General features: G+C 46.8%; 1 protein-coding gene across 8 annotated transcripts in view; it reads left to right on the top strand.

Annotated features, from left to right (window-relative positions):
* GPR160 (G protein-coupled receptor 160) overlaps nt 1–19,983 on the top strand; it is an 84,576-nt gene that overhangs the window by 48,643 nt on the left and 15,950 nt on the right. The gene's annotated exons all lie outside the window — the stretch shown is intronic.

The following is a 19,983-nucleotide window of genomic DNA, read 5'->3' as shown; positions in this document are numbered from 1 at the left end:
GGAGGCAATTTTGAGAGAATCTGGAACTGAGCCTTGTGATAGAGAGCAATTGATAATTTCTGCGAGTGGCTTACCAATTGTATTAGGGATGTTGAACAGTAGTTTTGAAGGGATGGAATCTGTTGGATGATAGGTGGGTTTCATCTTTTTTAGTATATTTTCTATTTCGAGGGGAGAAGTGGGTTCAAATCAATTGAAGTTAGCTTTCTGGGTGAAGGGAGAGTAATAAGGAGGTGGTTGTGTCTTTTGAGGCGGCAAGCGGGGCTAAGAGGTTTAAGATTTTTTTCTCAAAGAAGATAGCCAGTTCAGAAGATTTGGATTGGGATGGTGGGAGAGGCTGGCTGTGTAAGATCCTTGACATAGGAGAACAAGGCCTTGGCATCAAAAAAGAAGTGATGGATTTTGCGAGCGTAGAAGTCTCTCTTTGTACGGAGGATTGTATTTCTGTAGTTGTGCATAGCTGATTTGTAGACTGATGAGGAGGCTGTGGAGGGATTCTTGCGCCATAGGAGTTCTTTATATCTTAGATCTTGTTTGAGAATCTTTAGTTCTGGAGTGAACCATGGTTTCTTGTTCTTGAGGGAGAGATTTAACTTTTTTTTTTTTTTTCCCATCTGAGGGCATAGATTCTCTGCCACCTTGTTGGTAATGCCAAACTAAGAGGCAAAGGCTGAGTCTGCATCTGTAAAGTCGATGTTCCCAAGTTCTGTGCTGAGGAGGGAACGGAGGTCTTCCAAAGAGCAGGATTTTCTAAAGTGGATAGTACTTTTGGGTGGGGGGGGGGGGGGGTTGGGTTAACTGAGATATAGAGGTCAGTAAAGATCATAGAAACATAGAAATGAGGGCAGAAGAAGACCAAATGGCCCATCAAGTCTGCCCAGCAAGCTACGCACTTTATCTATTTTTTTTCCCTTTTTCCCTCTCCCACCTGTTACTATTGGCTTCCAGTACCCTCCAGCCCTAATTCCCCTCCACCCAATTTAGAGAGCAGCTTTGAATCTGCATCCAAGTGACATCCAGCTCAATTGGGGGTAGCAACCGCTGTAACAAGCAGGCCACCCCCTTGCCCCATACTCTTACCCACCCCTGTTTTTATTTTTTTGTTTTGTTTTTGTTTTTTTTGAAATAGCAGCCCTCCATCCTTCCGCTCCGTGAAGGTGGAACACCAACTACTGGCCACTGGCATCCCGCTCCGTGAACGCCTCTGTGGCTACTGCCGCTCCGTGCAGTGTTTGAATGCCGCTGTGGCTACTGCCGCTCCGTGCAGTGTTTGAATGCCGCTGTGGCTACTGCCGCTCCGTGCAGTGTTTGAATGTCTCCACTTTATTCACGCCCTCTAGACTTGATGGATCCACAGTGTTTATCCCATGCCCCTTTGAAGTCGTTCACAGTTTTAGACTTCACCACTTCCTCCGGAAGGGCATTCCAGGCATCCACCACCCTTTCCGTGAAGAAATACTTCCTGATATTGGTTCTTAGTCTTCCTCCCTGGAGCCTCAGCTCGTGACCTCTGGTTCTGCTGATTTTTTTCTGATCAGATAATGGTCTGACCACGGTATTGGGGAGCAACAAGGAGGGGAGAGGGCTGAGTTTGTGAATAGGAGATCCAAAGTATGACCAGCTTTGTGAGTGGGCTATTGATATTTTGGTGGAAACCCATGGCCTTGAGGGAGGAAAGAAGAGTATCGCAGTTGGAGGAGAGAAGCAATGAGTCTATGTGTAGGTTGAGGTCTCCCAGAATGATAGCTGGGGCTTCAGAGTCCATATGTTTAGCAATGAGTTGTGAAGGATCTGACTCCAGTAGACAATAAGAGGACACAGAATTTCTAATGGTTTGTGTGTGAGTTCCGACTTGATCATTGGGACTGCCATCCCCTCTCTTCCAGTGGACAGCAAACACTGGAACCTGCATCCTCATGGCCTTAGCCTCTGTGGCTCCTGCCAAAGACACTTCTGCAGCTGTCACTGTCCCTTGTAGTTCCCTCCGACACCCGACTCTTGAGGCCTGTTACTACCACTAGAGGGGCTTTCCATTGGCAATCTCCTCTCCTTTCGTTGACATTGCAGCCTGCACTGGTGCGGCATTCGCCTGGCACTGTGGCCCGAAAGCCACTGCTTATCGAAATGTGCTAGCGCCGATTACTGCTCTGCTGCCATGGTGGGTGCTGCCTCAGTTCAGTGGCATCTGCGGCCGGCGGCATGGGGCGTACAATCCTCTCCACACAGCCACCCAATGTACCTCTTTCCATCCTTGTTTTTCTCACACACAACTTTGTGTCTGTGCAGTCGGGAAAACAACACAGCCATGGTTAGGCACATAAGACATTCCTACGGTATACATATTATAAGGAACACCTCAGAACTGGACTTTGTATCTGTTTTTTGATTGTGACTCCAGCCTCACTCAATCCCGATTACTGTACTCCTCCAGGGGTAGAAGGGAGGGTCTGTTGCTGGGCCTCTAGCAGCCGTGAGAGTATGGGCGGAGTATCCGGTTGTGGGACTGGGAGAACTCCACTCTACCTCAGGTGGAAGAGCAGGTTTCTTTGCTTACCCAGGGTAGAATGCAGAGATTAGAGGCTAAGACCCTCCCAAGTAGACTGTCTCTGCTGACCCTGGATACCTTATGGGCAGCCATTGCTGGTAGGGAAATAGCCTTGACTGCAATGATTTATAATTGTATTGTCATCTTTTAATGAACTATGTGCTAAAATAATTTCCAGGCACGGTTAATTGGAGATCAGTGATCAAGATGACTTGCCTTGAACACCAGCATAAGGACATGGAGGGATGTGTTCTGATAAAAGATGATAAAATATAGGTCCTCATAAATTGGAGCTTTTTGAAAATCAGTGTAGGAAACCTAATGTTTGATTGTTAAATTTTCCAAGATCCCGTCTGATATGCTGAGGAAATGTTATTGGGTGCTGCCTATGGATTCCACAGCACCAGTGGCCAGAGTGTAATGCTAACCCTAGAGGTTTGTGCCTGAAAGAACTCAGCTGACTACGAGCAGTTTAGACCTTCCAGCTTTTGTATTTATTTCTTTTTAAATTTTATTTCTTTTTTTTTTTTGCGAGACTCTGAAGTAGAGGTTTCTTCTAGGGCTACATTGTTGGTGGGTTTTGCCTTTGAACTTGATAAAAATGTGGACCTTAATGTTTATTTTGTGCTAAGCAAAAACTGATTTGGGGTCATACATACGGGCCGGTTCAGTAAAGTCCACGGGAGAGCGGGCAAACTCAGCGCGCGTGCACAGGCCACTCACCTGTGCGCGCGATTCAGTATTTAAATTAGGTCTGGCGGTAGAAACGGGCAAAAGGAGAGGCGCTAGGGACGCGCTAGTGTCCCTAGCGCACTCCTTTTGGCCTGGAGCGGCGGCTGTCAGCGGGTTTGACAGCCGACGCTCAATTTTGCCAGCGTCTGTTCTCGAGCCCGCTGATAGCCATGGGCTCGGAAACCGGACGCCGGCAAAATTGAGCGTCCGGTTTTCGACCTGACAGCCGCCGGCCGACTTCAAAATTGTTTTTTGTTTTTTTTTTTTTACCCTTCGGGACCTCAGACTTAATATCGCCATGTGCACTTTCCCGGTGCCAGCAGAAACTAGCGCCTACCTTTGGGTAGGCGCTAATTTCTTAAAGTAAAATGTGCGGCTTGGCTGAACATTTTACTTTCTGTATCCCGCGCGCATACCTAATAGGGCCCTCAACATGCATTTGCATGTTGAGGGCCTTATTAGGTGCCGCGGGTTGGACGCATGTTTTCCGCCCCTCACTGAATAAGGGGTAATGGAAAATGCACGTCCAATGGCAGGTTAACAGTGCCCTCCATCGGAGCGCACTGTACTGTATCAGCCTGACAATGTGGCAATGTTTCCTGGTGTATCTAAAGTTAAGCGACAGAGACGGAAAGTGTTCCTGACTACGAAACAGGAGGTGGTCTCTTTCGGAGGCACAGTCCTGCTTGGATCTTGTAAATGAGGGTAGGAAGTTTGTGATTTATGAGCCAGCTCAATTACATTTCTTTTTGCAGGGCAGGACTAGGTCCAACGCAGAATCTGTACCATAGAAGTTAACTATTGCTCAGCTCGGATTGTGCCTTAATGCACTTGGATAATCTGTGTTTATGCATTTTAGTTTCTTATGGATCCTCTCCTCTTGAGATATACTTAACATGCTTGGGAGATGTTGGTTGGCCCTGTCCGCCCTCTGAAGGCTTGGTTGGCTGCCTCTTCTCCAGGAAGGGTTAGGGCATGAGGATGGTGGCTCCACACTGACTACTGAACTTCTTCCTTCACAAGCGAGGCCGATCTTTCTTTCTTCATTAAGGCTAGAAAAAGTTCCGTTCACCACAGCTGTTTACAGCCTTTCCTCTCTGCCTTAGGATAACTCCGCTTAGTCTCTGCTTCCGCCAGCTCCTCTCTTCATCAGGATAGCGATTTCCTCTCTGTCCATTAATTTTCCATTTCTACGGCCATCGCTGCTCCCCTGCAGACCTCCCCCCCCCCCCCCTCTCTCGCTTTCCCTCTGCCCTCTGACTGACCATTCTCCCAGTTCTCAATCTTGCCAGGTTCACTCCTTGCCGCGGTCTCCCGGCAGTACATCTCTCCCCCCTTGCTCAGAACCAGGCCCAGCGCCTCTTGCTCTCCCTGCTCAGCCCTTTGCCATCTTCCATCAGTTCCTCTTCGCCCCGCAATTCTCTAGCCGGATAGATCGGTACTTATCCGGCCGAGTGGTGGCGGTGGTTGCTGCCACTTCCGGGATAGCCTGTCAGGGACGGTTCTCCCCCCTCCCCAATTAAAATTCCTTCCTGAGTTAAAATGTGTTCGACATGTGCCAAATGCACATTTTTAAAATTTTAGCAAGGTTTTTTTTGTTTTTAATTTAACTCCCGATGCATTAGCATATCATTAGTTTACTGCATTGGGAGTTACATTTTTTTTTTCTTCGCGTTTAAAAATGCGCTGGAAACCGGCACGCGTTTTAGTAGCATCAAGATTATTTGCATTGGTCCCTTTGGAAGATCGGGTTTCCAGTTTTCCCAGATGACGTTTGTGGTTTTTACTCTTGGATTTCTAAGGAAAAGCAGTCCTGCAGCTTTTGATCAGTGGTGCAGTTGTCCAGGGCTCAGGCGTCTTTACCATCTCGGGCATTCGACGTCCATACTGAGATCACCACACGTTAGATCTCAGACGGAGGCAGGCGGTGAAGGATTTACTCTTTGCTACATGGTTAGAAAGGGTTTAATTTTAATAAGGTGCGGTTGTATTTGGGGTTCTGCTTCCTGCTCTGTCCCATGCCCCTCCCAGAGGGGAAGGGGTGAGCAGTGAGCCTGCAGCAGACGATGCAGAGCCAAGAAGTACGGGGGAGGCGCTGACCAGGATAATTCCCAGGTGGTGCTGTTGTCCCTGGTCCTGTTAGGTTTCTGGCCACATCTTTTGCTGCCCTTGCTAGTGAAAGGTCCCTCCTGGGTTGGGGGTGGAGAGGAGAGAGAGTAGGTTGCATTTGAAATGAACTGCAATAGGAAGAGGCAGTATAACATGAGCTCTCAGCCTAGGAAAGCCAGAGCAAGGCTGCAGAGCTGATGGGCCGCCTCCTGTGAAGGTAGGACTAAGAGTCTCAGGCTGGAGGTTTGCATATGGCAGCCCCCTGACCCTCACTGCCGATTGCTGTCTGTAATCCTAGAGATTAGAATCCTATTTTACAATCAGGCTGTGGGTGCACACGTTCTTGTCACGTGACTGATCGCCCCACTGCACCCATGTAACTTCGTGGCCTCCTAGACGTGCCACGCATCCAAGTGCCACGCACGACTTGTTGACACCAGAGACCAGGGGTTTTCTGTTGCTGCTCCGATCCGTTGGAATTCCCTACGCCAGGAAGTGCGGCTTGCAACCTGCACAGAGACTTTCAAATTCATGTAAAAAGGGCCTTGCAGGATGGACGGCTTTTTATTTTATTTTTTTTTTTTTTTAGAATGGGTTTTGCTTTTCTGTAGTTACAGACTGTGAGCTGCTTTTATAGGCTCCAGCTGAGATGCTGTCAGGAAGTTCAATATTTGTCTTATATTTAAAGTTTGTTAATTTTTGTTTTCTATATTGTTTTTATTTTACCTGTTTGTTGTTTTTACAACATTTTTGTATTTTTATGGATGTCTTATTGTAAACAGTCCTGGGCTCCGGTTGTGGTGAGATAAATAAATAAATATACTTCACAAACAAATAATGGCAATGTCCACAATTATAGACCTTTTGACTAAAAAGAGGAATTTGTTTTGAGAATGTATGAAAAGACAGTCAACAAACTAATGGATCCTCACCTTGAATGATAATAGCTGATCAAAACCGTCGGGCATCAGTTTTTCCTAGCAGGGAGACAGGCGAGTTTGCACGGATTCTCTTTCTGTGTCCTGCCTGGGTCTTAGTCTGATGGCTGAGGGGAAGAGTTCTTCCTTGCTCAGTAAAAGCTGATCAGCAGGCCATGAATTTTCTAAGCTAGGATCTCTGCCTCGTGAGCAAGCCATCGGACTAGGCAAGCTAGTAAACCCGGGAAACGGAAGCCCTTCCTGCGGAGGAAGGAGGGTGCAGCAGTAGGCAAGCCGGTGGCAGATCAGGAGTTTGGATTCATAGCCCAAAAGATCAAATAAAGGCTAATATAAAAGGGTATTTATTTTCAGTTGTCTTTTATTCCTGACATATCTAAATAAACAGGTGGATCCAGCATATAAAAGAGCATCAAATAAAAATCAAAAGAAACTGAACTTTATAATAAAAATTCCTCAGGGAGGGTAATGTTCAAAGCAGTTTCCATGAGTAAAACAGTGTTTAATTCACAAAATGTACATGGGGCCGTTAAGAACATAAGAAATTGCCGTGCTGGGTCAGACCAAGGGTCCATCAAGCCCAGCATCCTATTTCCAACAGTGGCCAACCCAGGCCATAAGAACCTGGCAAGTACCCAAACACTAAGAAGATCCCATGCTGCTGATGTAATTAATAGCAGTGGCTATTCCCTAAGTAAACTTAATGGACTTCTCCTCCAAGAACTTATCCAAACCTTTTTTGAACCCAGCTACACTAACTGCACTAACCATATCCTCTGGCAACAAATTCCAGAGTTTAATTGTGCATTGAGTGAAAAAGAACTTTCTCCGATTAGTCTTAAATGTGCTACTTGCTAACTTCATGGAGTTGCCCCCTAGTCCTTCTATTATCTGAAAGTGTAAATAACCGATTCACATCTACTCGTTCAAGATCTTTCATGATCTTAAAGACTTCTATCATATCCCGCCTCAGCCATCTCTTCTCCAAGCTGAATAGCCCTAACCTTGTCAGCCTTTCCTCATAGGAGAGCTGTTCCATGCCCCTTTATCATTTTGGTTGCCCTTCTCTGTACCTTCTCCATCGCAATTATATCTTTTTTGAGATGCAGCGACAAGAATTGCACACAGTATTCAAGGTGCAGTCTCACCATGGAGCGATACAGAGGCATTATGACATTTTCCGTTTTTTTTTTTTTTTTTACCATTCCCTTCCTAATAATTCCTAACATTCTGTGCTTATTTTTACCCACTCTTAGTGCAGGCTTTCCCCAAGGATGAGTAGCAGGGGTAATTTTGTGCAGGTAATTTTGATGAGATAATTTCCAAAGGAAAGCTATGCACCCACTTTCTTTCTGATAATTAGTGTAAAGTCTGTGGGAAACTGACTTTTAATGTAGGCTGGCAGTTGCAAAATTACCCCCGAAGTGTTTATAAAATGATTACGTCATAGTGGGTGATTTTCAATGCTTAAAAACCCTGCTTCATGTGCAGAAGTGGTGCTTTAGAATCAGTCACAGGGTTGCGTGTGCAAACGTAAGTACAAAACCCCATTTTGCAGGCCCGTTTTACCAGCACAAGCATGAGGGATTCTGGAGGGCAGAGTCAGGGTGGGTAAAGTGAAGGTGCAGGCTGGGACAGCCCGTCCATTTTTCATAGTGGGTTTCCGCACACGAGTCCACTTTGAACGTTCGCGCGCTCTGTAACCATGGATTTTGCCTTTCTGCAGAGCTGCCTGAAAATGACCTGGTAGGTAGTTTTCAGAATTACTATAAAGTCTGCTAATATGTGCTGGCAGATTTTTCAGGAAAAACGACATGAGCGTTCTAGAAAATACAAAAGTACCCATGCAGCTGCAAACCCTGCCTCAGTCCCACCCACAAGAACATCTCTTCCCTCTGTACATAAAGGGAGGGCAATTTTTTTTTTAAAAACCCTTCCCCTGCCTCTCTAAACTGACCGCTCATGGGCATGGCTGCTTAAATGCTTGCTGGTACAGACTGTGCCACTTTCATCTACTTTCTGCCTCCCACCCTTCACTCTGATCTCCTCTCCCTCTTCCCCATCACCCATCCCTCTCACTTCCCTCCCCCCTTTTGTCTTTCTCTCTTCTCATGTGCTCAGCATTACTCTTTTTTTTCACCCCGTCCACTGTGCTGCTCTCTCGCTCGCCCCTTCTCCAGCAGACTAAACTTCAGGCTTGACCATGTGACAAGACACCCCCCCCCCCCCCAAAAAAAAACAAACAAACAAACCCCTCTCATCCCTTTACCTGTGGACTCCTCCGAGCTGCTCTCTCCAGTGGGAAGTGCGGGTTAGGGAGATTTAGCAGGTTCGGGGCAGAGGGAGAGAGGGCAGCAGTGGCAATGGGCGATCCGAGGATGTAACACAGTGACCACAACTCCTAAAGCATACGGCGCCCTCTCATCCCCTCGCCTCCGCTCCCCGCGGCGGTCATGTTTTATTGCTGTGGCTCCTGCCACTTCTGATTGGCTGCTTTACTGCAAGCTGATGTGCCCAGGGTCTGAGAGAGAGAGAGCGGCGATTGGGGGGACGACTGACGGTGTATGAGTCGGAGAGGATAATGGGGGAGGGGGGAGAGCATGCAAGGGATGGCGATTGGGGGGGACGGTGTATGAGTCGGTGAGGATAATGGGGGAGGGGGGAGAGCATGCAAGGGATGGCGATTGGGGGGGACGGTGTATGAGTCAGTGAGGGTAATGGGGGAGGGGGGAGAGCATGCAAGGGATGGCGATTGGGGGGGACGCTGTATGAGTCAGTGAGGATAATGGGGGAGGGGGAGAGCATGCAAGGGATGGCGATTGGGGGGGGACGCTGTATGAGTCAGTGAGGGTAATGGGGGAGGGGGGAGAGCATGCAAGGGATGGCGATTGGGGGGGATGGTGTATGAGTCAGTGAGGGTAATGGGGGAGGGGGGAGAGCATGAAGGGATGGCTGGGATTGAGTCTAAATCAAAGAGGGAGGGAACATGAGGGGCTAATCAGAGTATGGGGTGAGGGAATCAGACTGGAAAGGTTGAGGAAAAAGTAACGGGAAGTGAGTGAAATGAAATGGTTGAGAGGGAGTGAGACGGTCAATGTGGGGATGATGGGAAGTGGTCAGAGAGACACAAGGGATGGCTGTTGGGGGGGGGGGAGAACATGTTTAGAATTGTCCCCTATAAGGCCAGAAAGATTTAATTTACTCTTGTGTACTGTGTTTTTACAGGATTAATTGGGGGGGGGGGGGGAGAGAGAGAGAGAGGGAGGGAGGAAGGTGATTGTAATTGTTCAATTTAATTGTCAAAATCCGAGGGGAAGGGAGGGGGGAAGGACATGCAGACTTGAGCCCCATAGGCCCAAGCCTTTTTAAGTATCTGGCAATGCCTCCGCTCTTGACCAGCTAGGGGGCAGCCTGGTGGTGCCTGCCTCCTCCTCCTCGCTCAGCAGCTGAGCGTGCCACTTCTCTCCCCTCCCCCCCCCCCCCCCCCCCCCCCCCCCCCCCCCCCCCCCCCCCCCCCACCTGGGTGGGCCCTATTACGCCCTTTCCTCCCCGGATTACCCGGCTGCTCTCCAAGCTGCCCGGAATGCCCCACGTTGCCTAGCAACGCTTATCCCACGCGGCCCTCGGCGACGGCGAGCAGCAGGGCGGTGACGGTGAGCAAGGACCTCTCTCTCTCGGGGGGGCAGACCCGGATCCCAGTTACCCAAACCACCCTCTCACAGATTTTAGGTACGAAAGCCCTGCAAACCAGTCCAGGCGGTCGCGCTACTTCCAGCTCTGCTCACGCCTCCTGTGCTTTGGATTATAAAGGCAAGGGTGGCGGAAGCCTCTTCAGTGAATAACGGAAACTTCTTAAGAGTGTGCCACAGATAAGTTGGGTTTTATTTGCATGCAGAAAAAAATACATTTATTTGGCAGACTGATGATTAAACACTCTGATGCGTGACAGAGGCATCACATAATATATGATAGAGAGAGATAATTTCAGCAAGATATAGAGTGCATTCCCTGCGCTTTTTCAGCCCACTGTACTAAACATGCAAAGAAAACTTAGCTGTTGCTGTGCTGCAGCGAGCATAAAATATTCAAGAGGTGCTGATCATTCAGAGCAGTGATAATAGAACCAGACACCGTAATAAATAGAGAAGGAGATGGGAGCCTATCAGTTATAAGCTTGAAACGCCACTTACTGCTCCCTGTGACACTGTAAATCATGGGAAATACAGAATGGAGAATTTTCAAACTTCTGTAACTTAGGTTTCCAATCTATTATTAAAGCAGCAGCTCTCACTGGAGAGAGTATTTACCGGCAAGAAATTCCCTGCTCCCACCCCCCCCCCCCCCCCCCCCCCCGAGTGAGGGGACTGCAGATCAAGACTTCTCACCCAAAATCTGCGAAAGGGCTCTCTTTTCAAATGCATTGGTAGCTTCAGTGTATTGCTGCAGTCTTTTTTTTTTTTTTTTATTTTACTTTTTTCCAGATTGTTGCAATGCGCGGGTTTGAAGCCTATCCCAAGCCTTACTTGGTTGATGGGTGGGCCGAAAGCTGAGAATGTTTCTTCCATTCTCTCTCACTGCACTAATATTCTGTCTGAGGCACATAGATAGGCTCCACTGCCAAAGATGTGATCACAGTTAGAAAATGTCATTAAAATTCGGGGCTAGGGGGCTTAGTGGCCAGTGCTTTTCACTGCTATGCAGAAGGTCCCTGGTTCGATCCCTGGACTGGGTTTTCTGTACCCTGTGTTGTCCTCGTATCTGGGAACTCACTGGGTTGGAACTGGAGATTTCAGAATTCCAAACGGATTTGCTGGGTCTCTGAGGGGAAAAACCACAAAACCCCAGGCTGCAGATGGAAGAGGCCTATGCAGGCCCCCAGAAGAGGACGTTCTGTCACCTGGACCCACGCAGGCAGAAAAGAAGAGGAGCAGTTACTGCATTTGTCTACACGGCAGTAGCGGGAAAAAAGTAGCAGGGGTTGTCATCCCAGATCCAACCTATGGGGCTGTGGCAGCATCGGCCAGCGTGGCCAGAAGAAAGGAAGCTACCTGGAAGGAAACGGCTACTGTCACTGGGGGAAGGAGAGAAAAAAACGAATGTGTGTGAGTGAACGCATGTAGGAGAGAGGAAAAGGTTTGTGTGCTCCCCTCCCCCCCCATCTCTCTCGCTAATCCATGGAAATCTCAGGGTGAGTGAAAATCAAGTGTTCCTGGATACGCTCATCGTTAAGGGTAAATAAAACCTGGTGGCTGGATTTACAGCCCATGACTCCAGAAGTGTCCTGGTGCATGCCTCTCGGTCTCAGGAGCTTTGCAGCTTTGCTCACTGAGAGTATTAAAATGGTGGCTAAATTCCCTGGACAGTTGTGAATGGAGGCGCACAGCACCAGAATCCCACCGCTGGTTCTGACGGAGCTGGAACTACCGGTCCCAAAAAAAAAAGCTAGGGGTTTTTTAGTATGTGAATTGTTCTACATTGTGAAAGATTTGACTAAGAAACCAGAGCCCAGTCAGTAGTTGTCTTTTCTAATCCTTCTTGTTCTGAGGAAATCGGCAAATACGTCACAGGAAAGGTTCTTGAATTAGGTAAGAATTTTCAAACCAATGTTTCTGAACATTTAGTAAGAGCTGAACTAATAGAAAATAAGTGGAATATGTCCCGAAATGTGCCTACCTCTGAAATCATCCAGATAATTGGCAAAATGAACTCTTCACCTGGCCCTCCGTAGCAAGGCATCCCACGGCCTTGTTACGGAGGGCGTCTTGTGTCTTTAACTGAGGGTGTTAGGCTGTCGCCACTGAAGCGAGGTTCTGTCAGGACTGTGCGTTTGGCTGACTATTGTTTAATTTTCTCTCTACCACTTTTGGCAAAAGCAGTATAAGCAAGCAGCAGTATTAAGCCAATTGGAATTGTCTTCTAGGAAGTCATTTATCTTAGATCAGCAATAGTTTGGTTTTAGGAAACATCGTAGTGCAGGAACACTGTTGTCAACTTCAGACCTGGTACGCCTGGTTTTGATGAGGGAGCTAGTCATGTCATGGTCTCATGGGACGTTATGGCCACATTTCATTCACTTGATTACTAGGCGGTCCTTTTTCATTTGCCTGAGCCGGCGGAGCGCACTGTTAACCCGCGTCGAAAATGCGCGTCCACCCCCCACCCCCCCTGAAAACTAATAGCGCCCGCAACATGCAAATGCATGTTGATGGGCCTATTAGTTATTCCTGCGCAATTCACTAAGTAAAATGTGCATTAGCGCCTACCCTGTAAGCTAGCTAAGAGCCTGCCAGCTTTGTTTCCATAGAGAAGACACAGCTTTCAGCTGAAGGGGACTGAAATCTCTCCTGTGGGACTCTAGAGCTTGCTTAACTTGCAGGTCGATTCAGTAAAAGTTGCGGGAGAGCGGGTGAGCGCCCCGCTTTCCCGGCGCGCGCACAGGCCACTCTCCTGTGCGCGCGATTCAGTATTTAAATGAGGGCCCGCGGTAAAAAGAGGCGCTGGGGACACTAGCGCGTCCCTAGCGCCTCTTGTTTTTGACAGGAGCGGCGGCTGTCGGTGGGTTTGACAACCGACGCTCAATTTTGCCGGTGTTAGTTCTCAAACCCGCTGATAGCCACGGGTTCGGAAACCGGATGCCGGCAAAATCGAGCGTCCAGTTTTCAACCCGCGGGCCAATTTAAAAAATTTTGTGTTTTTTTTTTAAACTTTTGGGGCCTCAGACTTAATATCGCCATGATATTAAGTCTGAGGGTGTACAGAAAAGCAGTTTTTACTGCTTTTCTGTTCACTTTCCCGGTGCCGGCAGAAATTAACGAGTACCTTTGGGTAGGCGCTAATTTCTGAAAGTAAAATATGCGGCTTCTCTGCACATTTTACGTAGTGAATTGTGCGGGAAAAACAAATAGGGTCATCAACATGCATTTGCATGTTGTGGGCCCTGTTAGTTTCAGGGGGGTTGGATGCGCGTTTTCGACGCGCTATTACCCCTTACTGAATAAGGGGTAAAGCTAGCGCATCAAACGTGCGCCCAAACGCGGGTTAACAGTGCGCTCCACCGGAGCTCACTGTACTGTATCGGCCTTAGTTTGTTAAAATTCTCTCAGATCAGTTACCCCTTCAGTTAAGTGTAATATTTCTGGGCTTCTTTTGTGGTTATGTTCTGCTGGGCATGAGGTATTTTCGCTTAATATTGCATTACCAGCTTCCTAAGAACATGTGGAATCTAGGTCTGGGTTTAAATTATTAATTTTTTTTTAGCTCTCCCAGCTTTGCCTAACAAAAGATTGGAAGTTGTGATTATTTAAATAAAAGAGCTTTCAGTCCCCAGCTAAACAGCTTCTGATTCGGTTCCCCTGTTGTTATTCCTGCTGTGTCAGAGGCTTGATCTGAACGTTATGCTTCCCATTGTAGCTGATACGCCTTATTAAATAAATGCCTTGAAATAAGGCCCTACAAAGAGAAACTTCTCCCCCCCTCCCATCTGAGAACTCTGAAGGGGTTAGAGGGCCTGCTGTAGTCTGTGAGCCCCCAAGACTGCATTGGAACGGGCTACACCTGGGTAGGTGCTGCGTGCCCTGGTTAAAGTAATGTAAGCAAAGAAATGCTGGCAACAAGCAGCATTTGGGAAAAAAGCTAAGTACACTCATTTGTAGTATGAACTGAAAAAGCCCGTGCCTTTTTAAAACAGGAGCTGTAATAATAGTTACAACATGAAAACTGTGCAATAGAGAGGCTGGAATCCGCTGGCAGCAGAGCGCTCTAGAATATGTTAAATAAAGATACCAAAAGAACAGCAAAAGATTAACGCTCAGCTGACGGGGAACTTACAGTAGAGCCTGGAGAGAGCCAGAAGAGCAGCTGCGAGGCACAAACCATAGCTGGCGGCCTTTACACGTGCATGCGGCCGTCGGAGGTGATCTGGCCAGCGTTTGTCCTGTAGGCGCTGGAGCTTGTGTGTTTAACAGAGGTAACTTCCATCCAGGTAGGCCCTGAAGCCTTAAGGCAGGCCACTGACGTGGAGGAGAGTCGGATGTACAGTACTAGAAGCGGAGCGACTGCAGGACTGGTGGCTCAGATCAGGTGCTGCATTTGTTGACGCTAAGGAAAGAGCACTAGGCTGGAAATCTGCTGCTGGTGTCGGGCCTGGCATCCCTCAGCTCGCTGCTTGAAAATGAAGCCAGCCGTTCCCAGCTCTGCCGTCCGCATTCTGTAAAGGGCGCACCAGTAACCGAGCAATTGATTTCACAAAGTGATTTCCTGCTCTTAGCGGTTGTAAATCATATCCGTTGTCACTGCAGAATATTTTTGCAGAGAAATGTCTGGCATCTTGCTGTCCAGTGGTCCTGGCTTGAAAGGATTCCTAATCTGCACTGATCCGGGCTTGAGAATGACACACGAATTCCTTTTGTCTCGCACTCCTTATTTCAGGCCCAGCCTCGCACTTGTTTTCCCCTTCCTCAGTTTGCCAGCCAGACGGGTCCATAATTCAGAAACTGTTGGAACTGTAAACGAATTCCTTTTCTCTGCTGGCGTTTAGCAGCGAGGGAATGTGCCAGAGTGACAGAAATGGTGGACATGACCAGTGTGCAAGTCAGCGTGTGGGTGGGAACAAACCAATTCCACAGGCTCAGGCCTACCCCATATTTTGACAATAACGTTCAGCCCCCCTTTTCCCTTTGCCTGAGAGTGATCCTGTGAAAGCACAGGAGACTGGAAGAAGTTAAAGCCTGCTGGCCTTATAGGAGGCAACTTTAAAACATTCTCCCCCAACAGCCCCTCATCTGTCTCTCTCTCACCACTTCCCAGCATCCTCTCACACCCTGTCAACCATTTCATTTCACTCACCTCTCGTCACTTTACTCAACCCCCCGTCTGATTCCCTCACCGCATCATCCCTTCTGTGACTCTTTACCCCCAATTATTCCATCACCTTTCTCTGATTCACTCTCCCCTCAGTCTCCCCTCCCTCTCGATGCCCTCTCTGTCACCCCTTTGCCTCTCTCCCTCCCCCTTCCCAATCACTATCTCTGGCTTTCCCCCATCACCACTAGTTGTGTTCTTCTCCTCCACTTCTGGTTCTGCCCTCCTTCTTCTCCCTTTACCATCTGCCCTCCTCCATAGCAGTCTCTGCCTCCCCCCATCTCTGGGTGCCTCTGGCGCTCTGCTGCTCCCACTTTCCACCCGCGCTCCTTCACACGCACCCCCCCAGCCCTGCTTCTCTCCTCTGCTGTAGATAACTTGGCAGCACAGGCCTTAGGGAGACGAAAGATGTCAGAGCCCAAGTTTGCATTTCTGTCCTCGGGGAATTGAGGAAGGAGGCGCCGGCAGTGGCATTCGTCCCTTTCTCATGCTCTCCCCAGCATTTACTTCTCCTTGTCCTCCCTCCCAGCATTCATCCTCATCATGATCCACTTTTGTACCCCCTCCCCTTGCATCACCCACCCTCAAGGGTTCACCCCTTCTTCACCTCACTCCATTTTCAGCCTTTATCGCCTCTCCCTCCCTGCAAACCACTTACAGCTCCCCCGACCTTGTGCTCCCCAGTGTCATCGTCTGCCCTTGGTTGTCTTGGGATCATAAAGAGCTCCAGCCCCTCCCCTGTTGTTCCCTACATTCTGCCTGGGAGAGGCGTTTTGGATGAACTTCCACAACCCCTTATGCTATAAGGAGATCAGCGCTTCCAAAACACACACCTACACCTCTACACACCTACACCTCTACACACCTACACCTCTACACACCTACACCTTTACACACCTCTACACACCTACACCTCTACACACCTCTACACACCTCTACACACCTACACCTCATGCAAATACATGTTTATGAGGCTATTAGGTATTCTCCCCTGATTAAAAAAAAAAACCAAATGAGCGCACAGTTTTACTCTCAGAAATTAACGCCTGCGTCCGGAGCAGGTATTAATTTTTCGAGCAACCCAAAAAGTGTACAGAAAAGCAGAAAATACTGCTTTTCTGTACCACCTCTGACTTATTTCGTGGCAATATTAAGTCAGAGGAACAAAAAGGAGAACATTAAAAAAAAAAAAAAAAGTGCCGGTGGTCAGGTTAGGAAAAGGGATGTTCAATTAACGAGCGTCCGTTTTCCTAACCGGCCGACAGCCAACCTCTCCTGGACGCCCGCTGCCGAGAAGGCGCTAGGGCAGCACAGTTTCCCCTAGCGCCTCCTTTTTTTTTACCTCAGCAGCCGATTTTTAAATATTAAACCGGGCGCCCTGGAGAGGTTGATCGGTGGGAGGGTGGGCGCTCAGTCTTGAGCACCCGTCTTCCCTGTGCCGATATTGCAGAGGCCTGTGGCCTCCTGTGGCCATGTCAGCTGTGTCTCACTTCTGGGTGTGAGACCCAAGGCTCATGATCACAGTTCCAACTCTTCTCCTTGCTCATAATCACGGTCTTTCACCAACCGTTCCTTTATTTTTCTGTCCAGTTTAGGCCCCGCTGCTTCACCTCCTCTGCAGCAGCTTGCAATTTACTTTCCTTGATCCCATCGCCACTGCAGTCTCTGTCGTGATTTTGCAGTGTCCCTCCCCCCACACTGCAAGCTCATTCAGCTGCCTTGGCCGGTAAGAAACTTTAGTCGTCTCATCCTGGCATTAATCTTCCATGGGCTTATTTTCCTGGTGGTGTGATTTGTGACCATTATTATTTTGCATGTAATAGAAGGGAATAGCGTTCCAGCTCTGATTCTACGGGCTGAAGAAAACTCGTGCTAACTAAATGGAAACCTCCTCCTCCAAAACTGCTGATGCTAGAGAGAAAAGCAAAGATGAAACTGCTACAGCTCCCTTTACTTTCTAGTTTCCAAGAATTATTTGGTTTCATTTGCAAGTCTGATTACATATTTGGGTAATGTTCCCACCCAGAGCTAATTCCCCTCACAAAAACTGTAAACTAATTATTTGGTGGAGAATGCAGACAAGATAGTATTAATTACAGAAAGGAATGTTAATTAGTATTAAGTAGTAGTAGGAATAGTGTACTTTTACACAGTAACAATTTTGTGTGAGTGTTTGGGGGGAGAAGGGGAGATTTTTTTTTTTTTTTTTTGTTCATTGTAAAATTTCTGAGGCTCAAGAGGTGTTCCAGATCTGAACCTGCGTGACTACTGAAAGACAGAAAGCTTTTGTTTATGATAAGCTTTTTAGTTGCTAAGGATCTAGATTCAGTGTTAAGATACAGAAAGTCTCAGTAAGTATGTTCTAAGATATTCAGATTTGGTGCAGTGCAATTCTCAAGTTCAATAAATATGTGCTTAGTGAGTTCAATAAGTAAGGAAGTGCTCAATGTGTTCTAAGATATTCAGATTCACTGCAGTTCTCAGTGTTTGCCCTATTAAGTGCCTTGATGTGGGCAATGTGCTCTGTCTACAAAAGGCATGCCCTTATGCATATCTCAGCATCTAGGTGTCAGACCAAGAGAAAGTTAGCAATCCTGAAGGACATAAGGAATAGCATAAAAACCCTGAGATTTTAACTTGCTGCCCAATTGTAGCAGGGAAAAGCTTTGCATATTGTTTTAGACATGTAGCATGCCTGAGTTATCTTCATAAGAACATAAGATATGCCGTACTGGGTCAGACCAAGGGTCCATCAAGCCCAGTATTCTGTTTCTAACAATGGCCAATCCAAGTCACAAGTATCTGTCAAGTACCCAAACATTAAATACATCTCAAGCTACTATTGCTTATTAATTAATAGCAGTTTATGGATTTTTCCTCTAGGAACTTATCCAAACCTTTTTTAAACCCAGTTACACTAACTGCTGTAACCGCATCCTCTAGCGGTGAATTCCAGAGCTTAACTATGCACTGAGTGAAAAATAATTTTCTTCTATTTGTTTTAAATGAGCTACTTGCAAACTTCATGGCGTGCCCCCTAGTCCTTCTTTTATCTGAGAGAGTAAATAAGCGATTTACGTTAACCTGTTCAAGTCCTTTCATGATTTTGTAGACCTCTATCATATCCCCCTCTCAGTTGTCTCTTCTCCAAACTAAACCGCTCTAGCTTCCTTAGCCTTACCTCATACAGCAGCCGTTTCATGCCCATCATTTTGGTCGCTCTTTTCTGCACTTTCTCCAGTGCAACTATATTGTTTTTGAGATGCAGTGACCAGAATTGCACACAGTATTCAAGATACGGTCTCACCATGGAGCGATACAGCGGCATTATGACATCCATTGTTTGTTTATTTGTCATTCCCCTCCTAATAATTCCTAACATTGTTTGTTTGCTTTTTTGATCGCCGTAGCACACTGAGCCAATGATTTCAATGTATTATCCACTATGATGCCTAGATCTCTTTCCTGGGTGTTAACTCCTAAAATAGAACCTAACATTGTGTAACTACAGCAAAGGTTATTTTTCCCTAAATGCATCACTTTGCACTTGTCCACGTTAAATTTCATCTGCCATTTGGAAGCCCAATCATCCAGTCTCGCAAGATCCTCCTGCAATTCATCACAATCCACTTGAGATTTAACTACTCTAAATAATTTTGTGTCATACGCAAATTTTATCATCTCATTTGTTTATAAATATATTAAAAAGTCCAAGTACAGGTATTTTTTCCACTGTGAAAACAGACCATTTAATTCTACTCTCTGTTTTCTTTTAACCAGCTTGCAATCCAAAAGGACATCGCCTTCTATCCCATGACTTTTTAGTTTTCTTAGAAATCTCTTATGCGGGACTTTTGTCAAATGTCATCTGAAAATCCAAATACACCACATCTACCGGTTCACCTTTGTCCACGCGTTTATTCACCCCTTCAAAAAAAATGTAGATTTGTGAGGCAAGACTTCCCTTGGGTAAATCCATGCTGGCTGTGTCCCACTAAACCATGTCTATCTAAATGTTTTGTGATTTTATTCTTTAACAGTTTCCACAATTTTTCCTGGCACTGAAGTCAGGCTAACCGGTCTGTAGTTTTCCGGCTCACCTTTGGAGCCCCTTTTAAATATCGGAGTTACATTGGCCATCTTCCAATCTTCAGGTACAATGGATGATTTTAATGATTTAGGTTAGAAATTAATTGAAATAAGTCTGAAATTTCATTTTTTAGTTCTTTCAGAACCCTGGAGTGTATACCCATTCAATCCAGGTGATTTACTACTCTTCAGTTTGTCAATCAGGCCTACTACATCTTCCAGGTTCACTGTGATTTGGTTCAGTTCATCTGACTCATCACCCTTGAAAACTGTCTCCAGAATGGATATCTCCCCAACATCCTCTTCTGTAACACCAAAGCAAAGAATTTTGTTTAATCTTTCCCGCGATGGCCTTATCTTCTCTAAGTGCCCCTTTCACCTCTTGATCATCTAATGATCCAGCTGACTCCCTTGCAGGCTTTCTGCTTCAGATTTATTTTTAAAAGTTTTTATTATGAGCTTTTGCCTCTATGGTCAACTTCTTTTCAAATTCTTTCCTAGCCTGTCTTATCAAATTCTTATACTTAACTTGCCAATGCTTATGCGTTATCCTATTTTCTTCTGATGGATCCTTCTTCCAATTTTTGAATGAAGATTTTTTTGGCTAAAATAGCCTCTTTCACCTACTTTTTAGCCATGCTGGCAATCGTTTGACCTTCTTCCACCTTTCTTAATGCGTGGATTACATCTGGACTGCACTTCTAAGATGGTATT

This window comes from Rhinatrema bivittatum, chromosome 9 (genome assembly GCF_901001135.1).
Source record: "Rhinatrema bivittatum chromosome 9, aRhiBiv1.1, whole genome shotgun sequence".
Classification (NCBI taxonomy): Eukaryota; Metazoa; Chordata; class Amphibia; order Gymnophiona; family Rhinatrematidae; genus Rhinatrema; species Rhinatrema bivittatum.
The sequence above is the reverse complement of the archived record's forward strand: the minus strand, read 5'-3'. Positions and strand labels throughout refer to the sequence as shown.